The following is a 17,143-nucleotide window of genomic DNA, read 5'->3' as shown; positions in this document are numbered from 1 at the left end:
CGAAATATATAACAAAAAAGAATGCAACATAACTTAACATTATTTAAAACTACTAATGATGAATTGAATTAAACAATTATAATTAAACATTATAAATATTTAGAATAAATCAAATATTATTAAGTAAATATACCATAATTTCTCCAGCTTCGGATGTCATAGGAGATCCATCTTTCTTCCTATGCGTAATCTTAAAAAACTGAAGGCGTCCAACTTTTTGTCCAGATTTGACTTCCTACAATATAGTAGTAAAAATATTATTTAATAGTAGAAAGTTATTAATATTTGAAAGAATTAATAAATTCATAATACATCGGCCTTAGCTACAAAAGCAAAACTTCTCGACCCTGCCGTGTGCGTGAATTTTTATTTTTGCCTGCTGCTTGTTCCAACTCACTCACGGTCCTATATAATGAAATTATTATTACGTATATAGTAAACACTATAAATAAGAGTTTGGAAATACGTAATACCTCTCCTTTTTTTGAATTCCAAAATCTAACCGCATCTTCCCATCGGTACCTCAGCATTCCCGGCGGGACATTTCTCAATTTTTCCTCGAGGCTTATGTCTTTCTTAAAATATTGTTTTTTTTAAAGTGCTTTTATTGTCTCTCCATTTTTTACCCAATGCCTTCTTGATATAATCATCGGAGACCTCTAAAGCAAATCTCTCTTAAAAAAACACAAGTTTAGAATGTAAATATAAATGAAACTTAAACCAAAGTATTATAAATTACATTCACATTCTGTTACCTTAATATTAGCGAGAGCCTGATTTTTGTTGCTATCAGGCATGTGATGCCATGATTCGTAGTTGATGGGCAACATATTGGCATTTCGTGCTAAAATGCCCAAATAGCCTGCTAAAAGTCGAGCTTCAGATCCAACAGGCTGACCATGAGTATTTCTACTTACTTTGACACGCTCGACATGATCTAAGTCGTATAAATCTCTAAGCAGCATACGTCCTCGAACTCGGCGCGTCCCACCACTTTCAGCTGAAAAATGATATACTATTATTATATTAAAATTGACAAATAAATCAATAATAAAAGTCAACACATGTAAAATGAACTTAACATTACTTTGAAATTCTTCAAGCTCGTCAAGTGTCTCCGGCACATTCGAAGATCCAACAACTATCTGCTGTTCACTAGTTGCTTCTTCTGAATTTGGAGTATTCTGGACAATACTTAAATCTCGTAATCTTCTTCTACGCATTTTTCCTGCAATACACATAAAATAGTTAAAATTTTAGTAACAAATTACAACAATAATAGTACATATAAAATAGTTAAATTATATAACATGACCAAGATTAAAATTATAATATTACATATAATTAAAAAATCGTAAAATCGTACTACATCATTATTCGTAAATATCTTCATCCACATCATGTCGAACCCATTGATGTTGTGTACTAGTACTAGGGATATTTTCATCTAAGTTTTGTTCTAGAAAAGGTAATGTTTCTGATCTTTCGATGATGTCATCTCTACTTCCATTACCCATATCAAACAAGTCTCTAGGGGTGTTCCAGAGTACAACATACCAACCTTCATCAGTTGGATCTTTCGAATAAAAAACTTGTTTCACTTAAGAGGAAAATACATATGGCTCGTCCATCAATTGTTGTCCAGTGTGAATCAAGCGAAAGAAATTCACCATTGTAAAACCAAATTGATCTTTTTTAATGCCTCGAGCAGTATTAACATCAACCCAATCACACCGAAATAAGACAACTTTCCATCTGCCATAGTAATCCAACTCAATAATGTCGGTAAGAAGTCCATAATACTCCACATTACCCTCAACCGGATTACTGTCCCTAGCACTAGCATAACTTGTAATTGAAAAATTAACAATAACTCCACAATTTTGAGTTCTCCTCATTCTCTCGCGATACTTTGTATGAAATTTGTATCCATTGATGAGGAAGGCATTATATCTTTTTATTACTCTGTTCGGACCTTGGGAAAGCCATTTAACTTCGTCATTGACGTCCTTCCCACTCCAAACCTATTAAATCGAAAGTAAATTGAATAATTATAATGTATTATGTAAAAACATTCTTATTTGGTTAACTAAATTTCGCGATTATATGTAACTTATTAACTTTAGTTACATACCGTTTGGCTTAACCATTTATGAAAAGATTCTGTGAATAACTTATTAATCTCTCGATGTTGTAATCTTCGAGAGCGTGCACGAGATCTCAAAATTTGTGTAATGAACCGAAAGTTATGGTATCGGAAATTGAGTCTTGAGTACTGTTTTTGTGAAATTTATTCATGAATATTTATTAGAAATATTTATGAATTATAGTTGAATGGTTATTTAGTGTTTAATTAAGTGAAGTAGCTTGAATTTAGCTTAAAGGGCTAAATTGCATAAGGAATAAAAGTTTAATTATAGATTAAAGAAGTAAAAGGGGCTAATCTAGTAATTAGACCCTAAGTGCCATGTGTGTGTTAATATTGAATAACATGTGTAATAGTTGGTATATATGTGTAATAGCTATAAGATATTCTATGTTATAGCTATTACACATGTTAGTTTTATATTTATTATAGGTTAATAATAGTATAATAAGTAAAATTGATAAAATAGAAAAAGAAGATAGAAAGACTAACAGAGAGCAAACGTGAAAGAAAGAAAGAAATAAAAAAGGGAAATTTGAGGATTAAGGCCCTAAAGTTTGATTGGTAAGTTGTTTTAGCTCATTTTCTTATGATTTTTATGTTTACGGATGCCTAATTCAAAGTTCTACATGTATGAGGTTAAAATGAAGAAAAATAGAGAATTTTTAGATATTGATTTAGTTGAATAAATTGAGGTTTTATGGGTTAAATTGATAGAAATTGAAGTTAGAAGTGATTAGTTAAAGGAATTTCTAAGTTAGGTTTAAATAGGGACTAAGTTGAATAGAGCTCAAAATTTATGTTTTATAATGAATTTTATGAGTTAGAAATTGTTAATGAGTTGATTAAAAGAGAATATGAAGCTTAAGTTAAAGAAAAAAGATTAGTAATGGAAAAAGGACGAAATTGGAATTTTTGTAAAAGTTTGGTAGAAAGTGAAAATGTGTTTTATGAATTAATATATTGATGATTTTTAATTGTATGATTATTAGTAGCAAACGTAGCACTGGATACGTCATCAAAGAAGGGAAAAGAGAAAGTGAACGAAGATATCGATTAAATTCGATAAATAGTGGTTTGTATTTCTATAAAAACCGAGCTTAATCGTTATTGCTATATTTGATATTTATATTGTATGAAAATGTGAATGAGGTAAGTATTTTTACCATATTGAAATGAATGTGATTTTGAATACCCTATTAACAGTGTCGGGCTAGTCGGATATAGTTGACATGTCATAGGAATTGGAAGTATTGGGATATTCCGACATTGAGTCGATGAGACACTATGTGTCGACTACTGTTAAAGTTTCGGATTTGTTCCGATGAAATACTTTGTGTACTATAATGTTAAAGTTCCGGATTTATTCCGATGAAGCACTATGTGCTTATCCCGGAGTGTGGGTTGGATACGTGTATCCGTCAGTGTCCGAGTTATGTTAATAAGGGTAAATAAAGTAAAGGTTATTAAAATACTGATTGATATTGAATAATAGCAATAATGTGTTTGAATTACCATGTTTTAAAGTTGATTAAGCTATTGTTTATAGAAATACCACTGAGAGCATTCTCAGCGTACGGTTTGTTTTCGTGCACAGGCTAGGTACGAAAGTATAAGGACTCAGCATACAAGCCGATCCCCAAACACAAATTGGTGAAGTTTCTATCTTTTTGGAAAATGGCATTGTACCTAAGATGTCTTTTGGTCATTTTAAAAGTATCTAAGTTGTTAAGTGATATTTTGGTATGTTTTGTAAATGTTACCAAAACCTTAAGTATGGTATGTTTTGATATGTTAGTGAAGAGTAATAAGAGGAAGTGCTGGTAAATATTGTAGAGAGAAGAAATGAAGATGTTATAAACTTAGTTATCAACATTTTATACTAAAACAGATTTGGACAGTAGCGGTAGTACAACTTTGAAAATATACCAAAAATAGTATAAAGTGAATTAGATAATGAATAAAATTTGTAACTGAAGCTTAATGAATCTATTTTTATGTGGAAGAAATAAAATAGGTAAAAGAGTTGTATTTTATGAGATATTTACGTTTTGGTGAAATAGGGTTAAAACAATTTTTGGATTCCCTGTTCTGACTTTAGAAATTCACCATAAATTGTGTATTAAGAATTAGGACTCAAACTTTATTTGTATGGATTCCTTATTGAGTCTATTTTTTAATTGAAATAAATGGCATAGTCATTGGATTTCTGTACAGGAATAAATTTGATTCGTAGTGCACAAGGGTCAGAGTAGCCGAACCTTGAAACAGGGGAGACTTTTTCTAATAAACTATACTAATTGGCCTAACCAAAAATTCTAGAAAAAAATTAGTAAGTAGATATATGAGTCTAGTTTCAGAGAAAATTTACGAAATTAGATTTCGAGTTTCGTAACTCGAGATATGATTTTTTTAGCGACCGTGATGCAGATGGATAGTTTACTACGAAAACTGTTTAAGTGCTAAGATAAGTTTTGTAATGTCTCTTGCTCGACTCCAGCGACGGTCTCGGGTAGGGGGACGTTACAATTTGTTTGTACTCACTATGTTAAAAACAAGTTTAATTGGTTAGAAGATAAACAAATCAAAACGACGAATATGTAAGGAAATTTTATAACTTACTTGCATAACGGTTCAATTGAATTGTGGTGAAAAAGTACATATCGATGTGCTTGTATCCGTGATATATCATCTAATTCTGCAATTTCAACTTTTCCGATTGGTTCTCCATAACTTTGGAATAAATAAGTTTCGGCCAAGTTATGATCATTGAGCCCAGCATTTCTACTTGGTCTATTCAGTCGTGTTTTAGCATCTTCTAAATATCTAGAACAGAAGGTCATGCACTCCTCTGTCAAGTAGCCTTCAGCAATTGATCCTTCTGGATAATGCTTATTGCGACAATATGACTTCAATTTGCTTAGGAACCTAAACACGATATACAATATTTATCAAAAGCTGTAACTAAATGTATAAAGGTGAATGAATGAATACTTGAGAAATAAATTAGCACCTTTCTATAAGATACATCCATCGATAAAAAATCGGTCCACCAAGTATTGCTTCGTGAAGGAGATGGATTACCAAGTGCACCATAATAGTGAAGAAGGAAGGTGGAAAGATCTTCTCCAAATTGCATAAAGTCAAAGCCGCTCAATCCTGTACTTTCTCAAGTTCTTCAATATCCAAAACTTTGCCACAAATAGCTTTCATTATATTGGATAGTTCAATTATACAGGACGTTACATTTTTTGACATACAGCACCGTGAAGCAACTGGGAGTAAATCTTGCATCAAGATGTGGTTATCATGTGATTTTAATGAATATAATCTTCAATCCTTGAGACTCACACATCGAGATATATTTGACGCATACGCATCTGGAACCTTTATATCCTTCAACACCATGCAGAACACTTATTTCTCTTCCTTTGACATTGAAAAAATAGAAGGCGGCAACCGATATTTCCCATTCGGAAGTACTTGAGGATGAAGGTCACGCCGGATTCTCATGTCAACTAAATCAAGTCGGCTCTGAAGATTATCTTTTGATTTTCCATCGACATTCAAAATTGTCCCAATTATGTTTTTGCAAACATTCTTCTTAATATGCATGACATCAAGATTGTGGCGTAAAATGTTGCGCTCCCAATAAGGCAACTAAAAAAAATACTCCTTTTTTTTCCACAAGTCCGCCTCATTAAGATCATCCTCTCCATCAGATTCATCATCAGATTCATCCATCGATCTTCTCTTTGTTTGCGTGTTAGGTGGTTGATTCATCTTCCCATAACTAAAATTGATATCTTTTAACATAAATAAGATTTCAGATCTAATGGTTTGCTCAGGAGCTCCTCTGTACTCTTCAGTACCTTAAAATACAGTCCTCTGAAATCTAAATTTATGATTTCCATCTAACCACCGACGATGGCCCATGTAAGAGAACTTCTTCCCATTGTACAACCACTTCGAACAAGTTTGTGCAGCACAAAAAGGATAAGCATAACGTCCTTTAGTACTCCAACCTGATAAATTAGCATAAGCCGGGAAATCATTAATTATCCACAACAAAGCTGCACATAAACTAAAGTTCTCCTTTCTCAATACATCATATGTCTCAACACCCGACGATAATTGTTTTAAATTTTCAATAAGTGGCTGCAAATAGATGTCAATATCATTTCTGAGACCTTTCTCTCCAGGGATAATCATTGATAAAATAAATGAAGATTGCTTCATGCAAATCCATGGAGGCAAATTGTAAGGAACAAGCACTACAGGCCAAGTACTGTACGAAGTACTCATGATTTTAAATGGATTAAAGCCATCAGCTGCTAGCCCAAGCCTCACATTCCAAGGATCGCTTGCAAAGCTTGGAAATTTACTGTCAAATGATTTCCAAGCTAAAGAATCCACAGGATGTCTTAATAATTCATCATCGGTCCATTGATCATTATGCCACCTCATAGATTCGGCTGTCTTTGACGACATGAAAAGTCTTTGAAGTCTTGCTATTAGGGAAAATATCGCAAAACCTTGACTGGCTTCTTTCTTAACTGTGCCCTACCTTCATCTGCATTCACATCTTTTGTATTACTATTCATCCAACGAGACTTACCTCAAACATGACAAGACTGTTGGTTTTTCTGATCACCCCAGTACAACATGCAGTCATTTGGGCAACTATGAATTTTATCATACCCAAGGCCCAAATCTTTTATTAGTCTCTTCATATCTTGACAAGACTGGGGGATTTTTGCAAATGGAAACATCTCTCTCAGAAACTCTAGCAGCATTGTAAAAGAGTTTCTGGTCCACCCTCCCAAACATTTTAAGTGAAATAGATGAATACAGAAGGACAATTTCGAATATTTTGATCCCTCGTAAAGTTTTTTGTTCATTTCGTTAAGTAAATTGTAGAACTTTGCCGCTTCTTCATTTGGCTCCTCATCAGGTGCACTTGTTCCCGTTTCGCCAAAAACATTTCCACCAATATTGCAATCGTCGGATGCAATAAAGTCAGGTGGAAACGATTGCTCACCATGACTGTGTGTATTAAATGCATCTCGCAACATACCTTCCATGTCATCTTGTCTAACATACTCATGGTAAGTAGTATCAGGATAAGTCGGATTAATTGTTGAAAAAGTTCCACTAGATGTACACTCTCTATGGAAAATCCATTTTTTATACCCCCAAATAAAGCCATCAACAATTAGATGTTCGTAGACAATTTCACGATAATGCCAATTGATGTTGCCACACTTCTTACACGGGCAAAGAATCATATTCTCTTGGCTTGCATTTTGAAATGAAAAATTTAGAAAAGTTTGTACTCCATTTCGATAGGCATTGCTTACCCTTGACAATTTCATCCAACTCCTATCCATTTCGTAGTTCTTGAAATCTAAAATTTACAATAAATTACACAGGTAAGTTGTTTATTTATAAGTATAATTAAGTTATGTAAGTAAAGATATGATATATATTTATGTATTATGTAAGTTATGTAAATTATGTAAGTTGTTTATCTTATGTACATTATGTAAGATATGATATATATTTCTGTTGATGGGATTGTGATTGTGTTCATGGGGAAACACAAGGAAAGTGAAGATTTGGTTATTAGATTAAAAATAAAATAAAAGTAGACAAAATATTTTTCGTGATTAAAATAAAATAAAATAAAATAACATATTAGAAATAAAACTTTAACTACAATTTAATTTAATTAGGTAATTTAAAAAATAAAATAAAAGTAGACAAAATATTTTTAGTGATTAAATTAAAATCAAATAAAATATTTAAAATAAAACTTTAAATACAATTTAATTTAATTAGGTAATTTAAAAAATAAAATAAAAGTAGATAAAATATTTTCCGTGATTAAATTAAAATCAAATAAACTATTAAAAATAAAACTTTAAATACAATTTAATTTAATTAGGTAATTTAAAAATAAAAAAAAGTAGACAAAATATTTTTTGTGATTAAAATAAAATAAAATAACATATTCAAAATAAAACTTTAAATATAATTTAATTTAATTAGGTAATTTAAAAATTAAATAAAATATTTAAAATAAGGTTGGAGAAAAAGTCAGCCATTATTGTTATTTTAATAGAAACACAAGCTACGGAATTAAATCAAGATTTTTTAACTTTTTAATTAAAAAAAATTAATCCAAATCCCATTACAATTTATGAATTTGGTTCTATTTTAGTCAACATTATATTTACTTAGCATATGGCTGCTATATTGTCTTTGATTTTTGAAGGACCAAAATAATTTAATAAAAAGACATGGCAAATTGGATGCCAGATTATAATAGAAAACATAAGGAGTAAACTAGATAGCAAATGTAAAGTAAGTAAATGATTCAAAATTTTTTACAAAAGGAAAACCAGTAATTAAATCTATACAAAATCGGAGCCCCAAAAGATTAATTTTTCTAAAATCATCATCATAAAATATTATTGATTAGAATTTTGAACTAAAACTTACCTTAATAATTTCAACAACCTGGAAATGTACAGTTCACTTGCCTCCGTTAGCACAGACAGGGTCTTCCCACTTGGGCTCAATTTTATGTTTGAAACAATGGAAGTCCGCTCCCACAGCCAATTTGCTTGGATGATGTATGTTATTGTAAAGACTGTAAAAAGAAAAGTTCAAACGTTTAACCCATAGCTGACATTCACTTGAGAAACAAATAGAAACTAACAAAATAAATTATTATAAACAGCAATAGTTAACTTCATTGTAGTGAGTGGACTAAATTACAAAAAAAAATTGGAGTACCAAACACAAAATTAATTATAGATTATTCAAGGATTTGGTACTACAAATTCATCATGAAGCCCTATTTTGAATAAACCATATCAATTCATTAATTGATCAATAGTTCCACCAAGATAATAGAATAGATTAATGATATATTGTGTCGACAACTTACCCTAATTAATAATTATCACACACTTAATCATATAAGACCTGCATATAGATATTGAATTCACATTTGGGCAGTGAATTTAACATATTTGCAGAAGCAATTAAATACAACAAAACATAAGTAACCAACCCTCTTTTGGACAGCATTTACACTCCAATTAAACAAGCATTAACAATATTCGGTAATCATAGGAAACATGTCCTGCTTTGGGCAGCTTCAATCTTCCAATTAACCATGCATTCTAACAACTTTAATTTCAAAAAAAATAAAATCAGCCAACATTTATTCACTGACTTTTTAGAAAAAAGAACTTACAGTATGGCAGATAACAGAAAAGTGGATGGCAGAAAATGCAGTAGCAGCAGTGGGTTGCCGATGGAGATGCAGCAGAGGGCTGCCAACAGGAATGCAGAGGGCTACTGAAGGCGATGCAGAGGGCTGCTGAAATTTACTTGTAATTAACGAAAAAAATTGAAAAAGCAGCCATTAAAATGGAAGCAGCCATTAAAATTTATTATTAGAATTTTCTAAATATAAAAATATACAATTTTAAAGATTCATATAAATAATATAACTTTATAATATATAAAGTATATATAAATATATAATAATCATAAAATTAATTACTTTTAATTAAACTTAATTTAAAGTTATTTATCATCCACGAAAACAATTGGAGTGATCAATGAATCGAAATAGCACTTAAATTTTTATAAAGCGATAAATGTTGGCATCTCTGTCCCAAGTAAAATTAAAAGATGAAATGAAATTATTCACTCCCCCACTATCAGAAGCTAATCGGCCAGTTCAGAAAAGTAAAAAACAGATGAAAACCCAATAAAAAGCTTATTTTTGAAATGATTTACAAAGATTCTTGAAATTGTTTCTATTTATCAGCTAAGTAGAGGTTTAATACCAACTTTTTTAATTTACCAGTTCAATTTCATGACATAATAACATTACAATTCTGAATTTAAACACCATACTGACTTTGGAAGTTTGTGAAGAGGTTTAATATTAAGGCGCATTTAATTCGTTAATGTGAACTAAAAGGTTTCTATTAGCTTCAACAATACGTTTACTCCCCTCTAAGAGCCAGCCCAGTTTTTCTTCGACTTTCCATTTTTAATAATCTCACATAAACACACACATTTCAATTCAGTTCACATTCCAAACTATGGTCGCCGTATCATTATCCGGCAGATCAAAGCTTTGGGTTTTAATCAAAAGGTTCATAATGTTTTTTTTTATTTGGTTTTTAGACCTAATATTTTCTTTTCTACATTTTTCAAACTTCTTGTTTTCGTGAACAGAATATATAAAGTCATTTGGTTTGCATCTTCTTTCCATAAGCAATTCTAAGACTAACAAAATAAAATGCAATCAAAATCATAAAATGAAATCAAACTTAATAACTTCGTAGCTTTTAAGAGTAAAATACCTCTACAAACCGAATTTCCAGCGGCAGCGGAGGAGAGAAGATGCGTCGGAGGAGAGAAGAGGCAAAGAGTTTCCTTCTAAAACCGAGAAGAGAAGATTGGATGTTGGGAAACTAGGGTAAAAAATTTGAGGGAGAAGTTGGGGGAAATTAGGGGGAAATCGGGGAAATTCACTTTGGCAGAGAGTAAAGCAAATTCGGGCCTCACAAAAATGATGCCGTTTAAGTTAAAAAACAGTAAAAGTTTGCGGCGCTTTCAGCAAACGCCACTAATACAAGCCTTCTGCGGCGTTTTAGAAAACCGCCACTAATAAAAAGAACAAAAAACGACGACGTTTCCCACCAATCCCCTAAAAGATATTCGTGGCGTTTCCTTCAAAAACGCCGGTAATTCCAACTTTTTGCGGCGTTTGAAATAAAGCGCCACTAATAACAAAACACAAAACGACGCCGTATGCTGTCTCTTGACAGATATTTGTAGCGTTTTATAGGATTCGCCACTAAAAAAAGATAAAAAAGACGACGTTTCAATTGACAGAACTTTGTGGCGTTTTTTGAAAACACCGGTGATTCATGCCTTTTGTGGATTTTTACTAAAAGCGCCACTAATAACAAAGTTTCAAACGACGGTGTTTTGCTATCCATGGATATTTGTGGCATTTTTCTATAAAACGCCGGTAAATTTTAATATCATTTAGTCTTTATATTTTTATAATATTATTAATTAATCAAAATACTTAATATTATTAACACTAATTAATCAAAACTCTAAACCTTAAACCATTAAAATATATCCCCATAACCTTAAACTCTAAACTATATCCCCTAAACCCTAAACTATATCCCTTAACCATAAACCACAAAATAATAACCCCTAGCCTTAACCATAAAATGTATGAATTAATCATAACCCTAAACTATATCCCCTGATCTTTAAACCACAAATAATAACCCTAATTAATCAATACTCTAAACTTTAAACCATCAAACTATATCCCCTACTAAAGTACCCTAAATTATATCCCCTAAACCCTAAACTATATCCCCTAACCATAAACCACAAAACAATAACCCTAAGCCTTAACCATAAAATGTATGAATTAATCATAACCCTAAACTATATCCGCTGATCCTTAAACCACAAAATAATAACACTAATTAATCAATACTTTAAACCTTAGACCATTAAACTATATCCCCTACTAAAGTACCCTAAACTATATCCCTTAAACCCTAAACCACAAAATAATAACCCTTAAGCCTTAACCCCTAAACCATTAACCCATAACCCATAAACCCCTAACCACTAACCCATAACCCTCAAACCCCAACCCTTAAACCATAAGCCATAAACATAATCCCTAAACCCATAATCCATAAACCTTTAAATAGTAAATCTTAAACCTTTAACCTTAAATTATACACCTTAAACCATAAAATGGGCAAATAATGTAGTGTTTTAGTTTTTTTTTTTAAATTGAGTTTTAAGCGGTCTAATTTCAATATTATTTGGGTCTAGTCGAGATTGATTTAAATAAAATTTGCCCTTCTAATATAATTACCAAAATACTTTTATATCTAATATTAGTTTAAAATAAATGATGATAAAATTCATATCATTATTTTCTCTAGCATAATGTTATAATTATAAAATGATTAATGATATCGTTAAAAATATAATAAAATTTTAAAAATATTTGTTGTATTTTGATTAAAATATAAAAAATTAAAATACATCATAACGTACTTATAAGTTATCTATTCTATTTTGATAAAAAGTATATATATTAAAAATTTAAAATTTTTACATAATTGCGGCGTTTATAACCCAAAACACCACTAACACGCATATATAAAAACGCTAACATTTTTGGTCAATCTTAAACATATTTGTGGCGTTTTAGAGGAAAACGCCGCTAAAGACAAATATATTGCGGCGTTTTTCAATAAACGCCGCTAATGCCAGTATAGCTCAACTACAAAACGACGTCGTCTTTCTCATCACTTTTGCGGCATTTTTGACTAAGCGCCACTACTACTCGACATATAGCGGTGTTTTTCTGAAAGCGCCGCTAATTCCACGTAAGCGTCGTTCACCTTAATATTTTAGCGGCGCTTTTCTAAAAACGCCGCTAATGCTGATCTTTTGTGGCGTTTTTGCCTAAGCGCCGCTAATTCCGTGGTTCTGCTGAATCTTTTAGCGGCGCTTTCTTTAAAACGTTGCTAATGCTCGACCTATTGCTGCGTTTTAGGGAAGCGCCGCTAATGTTCAACCTTTAGTGGCATTTTCTATTAAAACGCCACTAAAAACCTATTTTGCTATAGTGAATTTTCCATGTTATACTCTCGTTTGTTTACTCATTTAGTGAAAAGTCAAACCCTCATTTACCTGTGGTTTTTATCCTCTTTGGAGGAGTTTTCCAATAAATATTTGTGTTCGATCTTCTCTACCTTTTTATTTCCTTGTTTATATGAGTCAATCCCCAACATGTTATAGCAAAACTATTTCTTTGCTTAGGCCATCGTGTTAAGCCTTATACAGGTTTCAGTTAATCAAAATTCAACCCACTTGAGTGGGACATATTTGACAAAACAGAAGCATAGGTCGACTTGGATACTAAGTCTCCCAATCAACTTTCTTGACTTGATGTGGTTTGATTAGCTTGAAAGTCTTATTATATCTTGATGATTAAATAGTTATTTTTTAAAGATAAATATCATATTTATTCAAGGGAGTTTTTCAAGGATTTATCTGTTGATTTAAAAGAGTTTATCTTGTTGTTATGATAGCCTATAAATAGGTTTCATTCTCTCTTGATAAATCACGACAAAGAGGGGTGAAAAATCTTTACTTTCTTGAGTTTTTCTCCTTACTAGCCTTTGTTTTTTTTATTACGTTGGGGTTGCAATTAATTTTTTTTGTATAATGATAGATTGGGCTTATTTAGATGATTGTAGATGATTATTGAATAAAATCATGAGCAAGGCTCCGCAGATGTAAGACCATTGTGTCTAAACTGGTTAACAAATATCGTGTGTTAATTTTTTCCTCACTTTGCTTCTTGTGTTACTTTACATTTAATCTTTATACTCGTTTCTGTTCCAATGATAGTTGGAACGAAACTATTTTTCAAATGCAAATTGAGGACTTTTCAATTACATCACATATGATGTGATAATTCCTTTTCTCTAATTGGTTTAAAAATTGATTAAGAAATAAATAATAAAGTTATATTATCATTAGACCTGATCATGGACCAAGTCACCTGCCTAGGTCCAAAGGCTCACCCAAAAATTGGAAGGGTTTGAACAAAAATATAGGCCCCAAAAATAAGGCCCATTTTCTAAATAGGTCGAGCTACGAGTAAGATTTTTTAACCTAGCTTGGTTCGACCCGAATTTGCCTAATTTTTTTACTATTGTTTTGTTACTCTTTATTGCCATTTTGATGTTGTTTTGCAACCATTTTACTATTATATTGCTACTTTTTTTATTGTTATTATTTGAATATTGTATAATTCTTATATTATTATTAATTTTGCTACTGTTTTAGAGATATATTTGTTTGCTAAGTTGTAACCATCTTAGTATTGTTTCAGTGTATTTTGATGTATTATATTTTTTAAATTTATTTTTATATAAAAATAATATAATTTTTTTAATACGAGTGGGTTAGGCTGGGTTTGGGTTTAACATTTTTTATCTATATCGACTTGAATAAAATTTTAGACCCATTTTTCGGGTTGAGCTGAAACTTAGAAAACAAATATGAAATTTTACATTAACCCGATCCAAACCCAAACCCAACCGATCCATGACTAAGTCTAATTATACTATTAAATTAAAATAATTAAGTGTTAATTAAAGTTGATAAATAAAATTAAAAAGGGTAAATTACACCAACAGTCACCCAACTTTGGGGTAGCTTACAAAACAATCACCTAGATTTCATTTCAGTCACTCAACTTTCAAAAAGTTACAAAACAGTCCCTTTTGCCGTTTTCCGTCACAGACGTCACGGCAAAGTATCATGGCAGGTGACGGGGTCTAACATTTTCTTCTTCCCTAAACCCGTTTCTCCCTCCCTTATTCTCTTTGTTCTTCCTTTAAAGAAATCCCTGTAATTTTCTTCTTCCCTAAACCCCACAAATTTCTTCTTACTTTGAAGACAAAACAAACGCAATCCCGATAATTTACCTATCCCTTCTTTTATTTTTGCTTTTCAAATTAAAGTTTTGAGTTTCATTTCTCTCACAATCCCTCCCAAACTCTCTCCAATTGCAGTATACAATACTTGTTGTATACTTGTAAGTTGTAACGAGAAAATAGGCAATTCAAGCTTTTACAAAAGATAAAATTTAATATGGAAATTAGGACTAAAAATCTCAATGAACGGTGCCTGCATTCAAACTTATAGCAGAGAAAAACACAGTGAAAGAAAGGACAAATTTCAAGCTTTTAATGGGAAAATTTTTTAAATGGCTAGTAAATGGCCATCAAGTTCTAATCCGGGGATGCTAATCAAGCAGCTGACAACTTGGCCAAATCTGGAATAGGAAGATCGTCTCACTCGCTTCTGCCAAATTCAACTTAATGCTTTAGGTTCTGCTTTCGTTCTTCATTTTTACTTAAGCTTTCCAACAGAAAAAAAAAACAAAAGAAGAAGAGGACGAAGAGAAGAAGAAGAAGGTTTAATGGTTAATATGCCGTGCACCTAGAACAAAAATTTCCCTCTTTTCAAGCTCAAGTTCTTTGTTTCTCCTCTTTTTAATAACTTTTAATTCAATATTTTTAATATCTTCAAGCTTGTTCTTAACCAAAGCATTTCCAGTAGAGGTTTCAATCGCTGTAAATCCGGATAATTGCTCTTCAAGCAAAATTATCTGCCCCTTTATCTGGCTACCATTGCTATTTTTCCTCTGCAATTCCTCTATCAACTGCTTTGCCATGTCTAGCTGCTTTATTTCCATGTTACCCTACCTTATAATTTCTTGAAGATCCTTTATCTCAGCCTTAAGTGCAGAAATTGTAAAATTGAGCTTGCCAATTTCTGCAGTTTTGCCAGTTAAATCCTTCTGCAAATAAGCAATGCATGACAACTTCTCTTTTAGACTATGTAACTCAAGCAGTTTCCTTTCAAAGGTTAATTTCCTACTCTCCAACTCCTCAATGGGACTCTGTGAATGCTCTATTTCTATATTTGGGTTCAAATTCTTTGTGTTAACCACTTCAGTCCCCTCTTCATTTTGCATGTCCTCTTCCTGCAAGAACTTTGTTTTTTCATTAGACTTATGTATAAGAGTGAAAAATATTGAAAGGGATAAGATGAAGTAATGAAAATTAAAGAAATGGCAGAGGGAAACGGTGGAGCAAGAAAAGTGGTGATTAATGTTGCCGGTGAAGGGCCAAAGGGTCTTCTCTAAAAGAAGCAGAGGCATTGAGGTGCACCCAACAAAGCTTCGATTGAATCTAGTGCTGGTACTACAAGTAAGCCACCAAAAGCCCCAGTTGCATAACCATGAAGCCACTTCACCAACGTGGCAAGTTAACTTGCCACATCACCTGGTTAACTTGCCACGTCAGCAATCCCGTTAACACTTTAACGGTAATTGTTAATCATGTGACTATTTTGTCACTTTTTTATAACGTTAGTGACTATTTTGTAACTTTTCGAAAGTTAAGTGATTGAAATGAAACCTAGGTGACTGTTTTGTCAGCTACCACAAAATTGAGTGACTGTTGGTGTAATTTACCCAATTAAAAAATTGTCAATCTCGAATTTATGCGTTCAGAAATATATGATAAAAGACAATATATAGGAGATAAGATTAAGAAAAAAAACATAAAGATAAATCTAGTCGTCATCAATTATATTTTCATCAATTAAGTTTTTATTTTTTTAGTTAAATTTGGTTTTCAATATTTTAAAAAGAGTTAAATTTAATCATTAATTATTAAAGAGAGTCGAATTCTTATTTTTAATAAAAATATCAACTAAAAAGTTAAATTTTTAAACATGAGAACCTTAATGGTAGTTCATATTATTATTTTTTAAATTATAAACATTATATATATATTTTATTTTTTAAATATCTTTTTATAAATTTTAAATTATTGATTAAAGTAACATATAAAATAAATTATGTTATATTAATATAAAGTATATATGAACTGTTATGATGCTTGTGACACCAACCAATATCATAAAAAAATAATATTTTAATTAATATTATCGTAAAAAAAACAAGGGTAAACTACAAAAATAGTCACTTTTGTTTGCCTCATGTTACATTTTAGTCACTTATGTTTGAAATGTTACGTTTTAGTCACTTATGTTATTATTTTGTTACGAAGTGATCACTCTTCCGTTAAGTTCTGTTATCTCCCTAACGGTAATCCTACGCGGCAGTCCAACTAGATATTAAGTGCCAACCTGGATTTCCAAATGGGATGAGAATAGATTTTTAATTAAATAAATTTAATTAATTTAAAAATTTAAACCCAAAATCTTAGTAGAAAAAACCGTTCATCTCCCCTACTTTTTTTTTTAGCTTTCTTTTTCATTTGACTAAAAAAATCTATTACCATCAGAATTTTTTACATGTAC

General features: G+C 31.4%; 1 long non-coding RNA gene across 1 annotated transcript; it reads right to left on the bottom strand.

Annotated features, from left to right (window-relative positions):
• Positions 1–8,540: 8,540 nt before the first annotated feature.
• Positions 8,541–10,702, bottom strand: LOC121208482 (uncharacterized). The gene is made up of 3 exons (XR_005903538.1): positions 10,540–10,702; positions 9,414–9,536; positions 8,541–8,801 (listed from the first exon to the last, which is right to left on the bottom strand). It is a non-coding gene; the product is annotated as an uncharacterized lncRNA (long non-coding RNA).
• Between the last annotated feature and the right edge of the window lie 6,441 nt (positions 10,703–17,143).

The sequence above is a fragment of the Gossypium hirsutum genome, chromosome A10 (genome assembly GCF_007990345.1).
Source record: "Gossypium hirsutum isolate 1008001.06 chromosome A10, Gossypium_hirsutum_v2.1, whole genome shotgun sequence".
Taxonomy (NCBI): Eukaryota; Viridiplantae; Streptophyta; class Magnoliopsida; order Malvales; family Malvaceae; genus Gossypium; species Gossypium hirsutum.
This window is presented reverse-complemented; position numbering and strand designations above follow the sequence as displayed.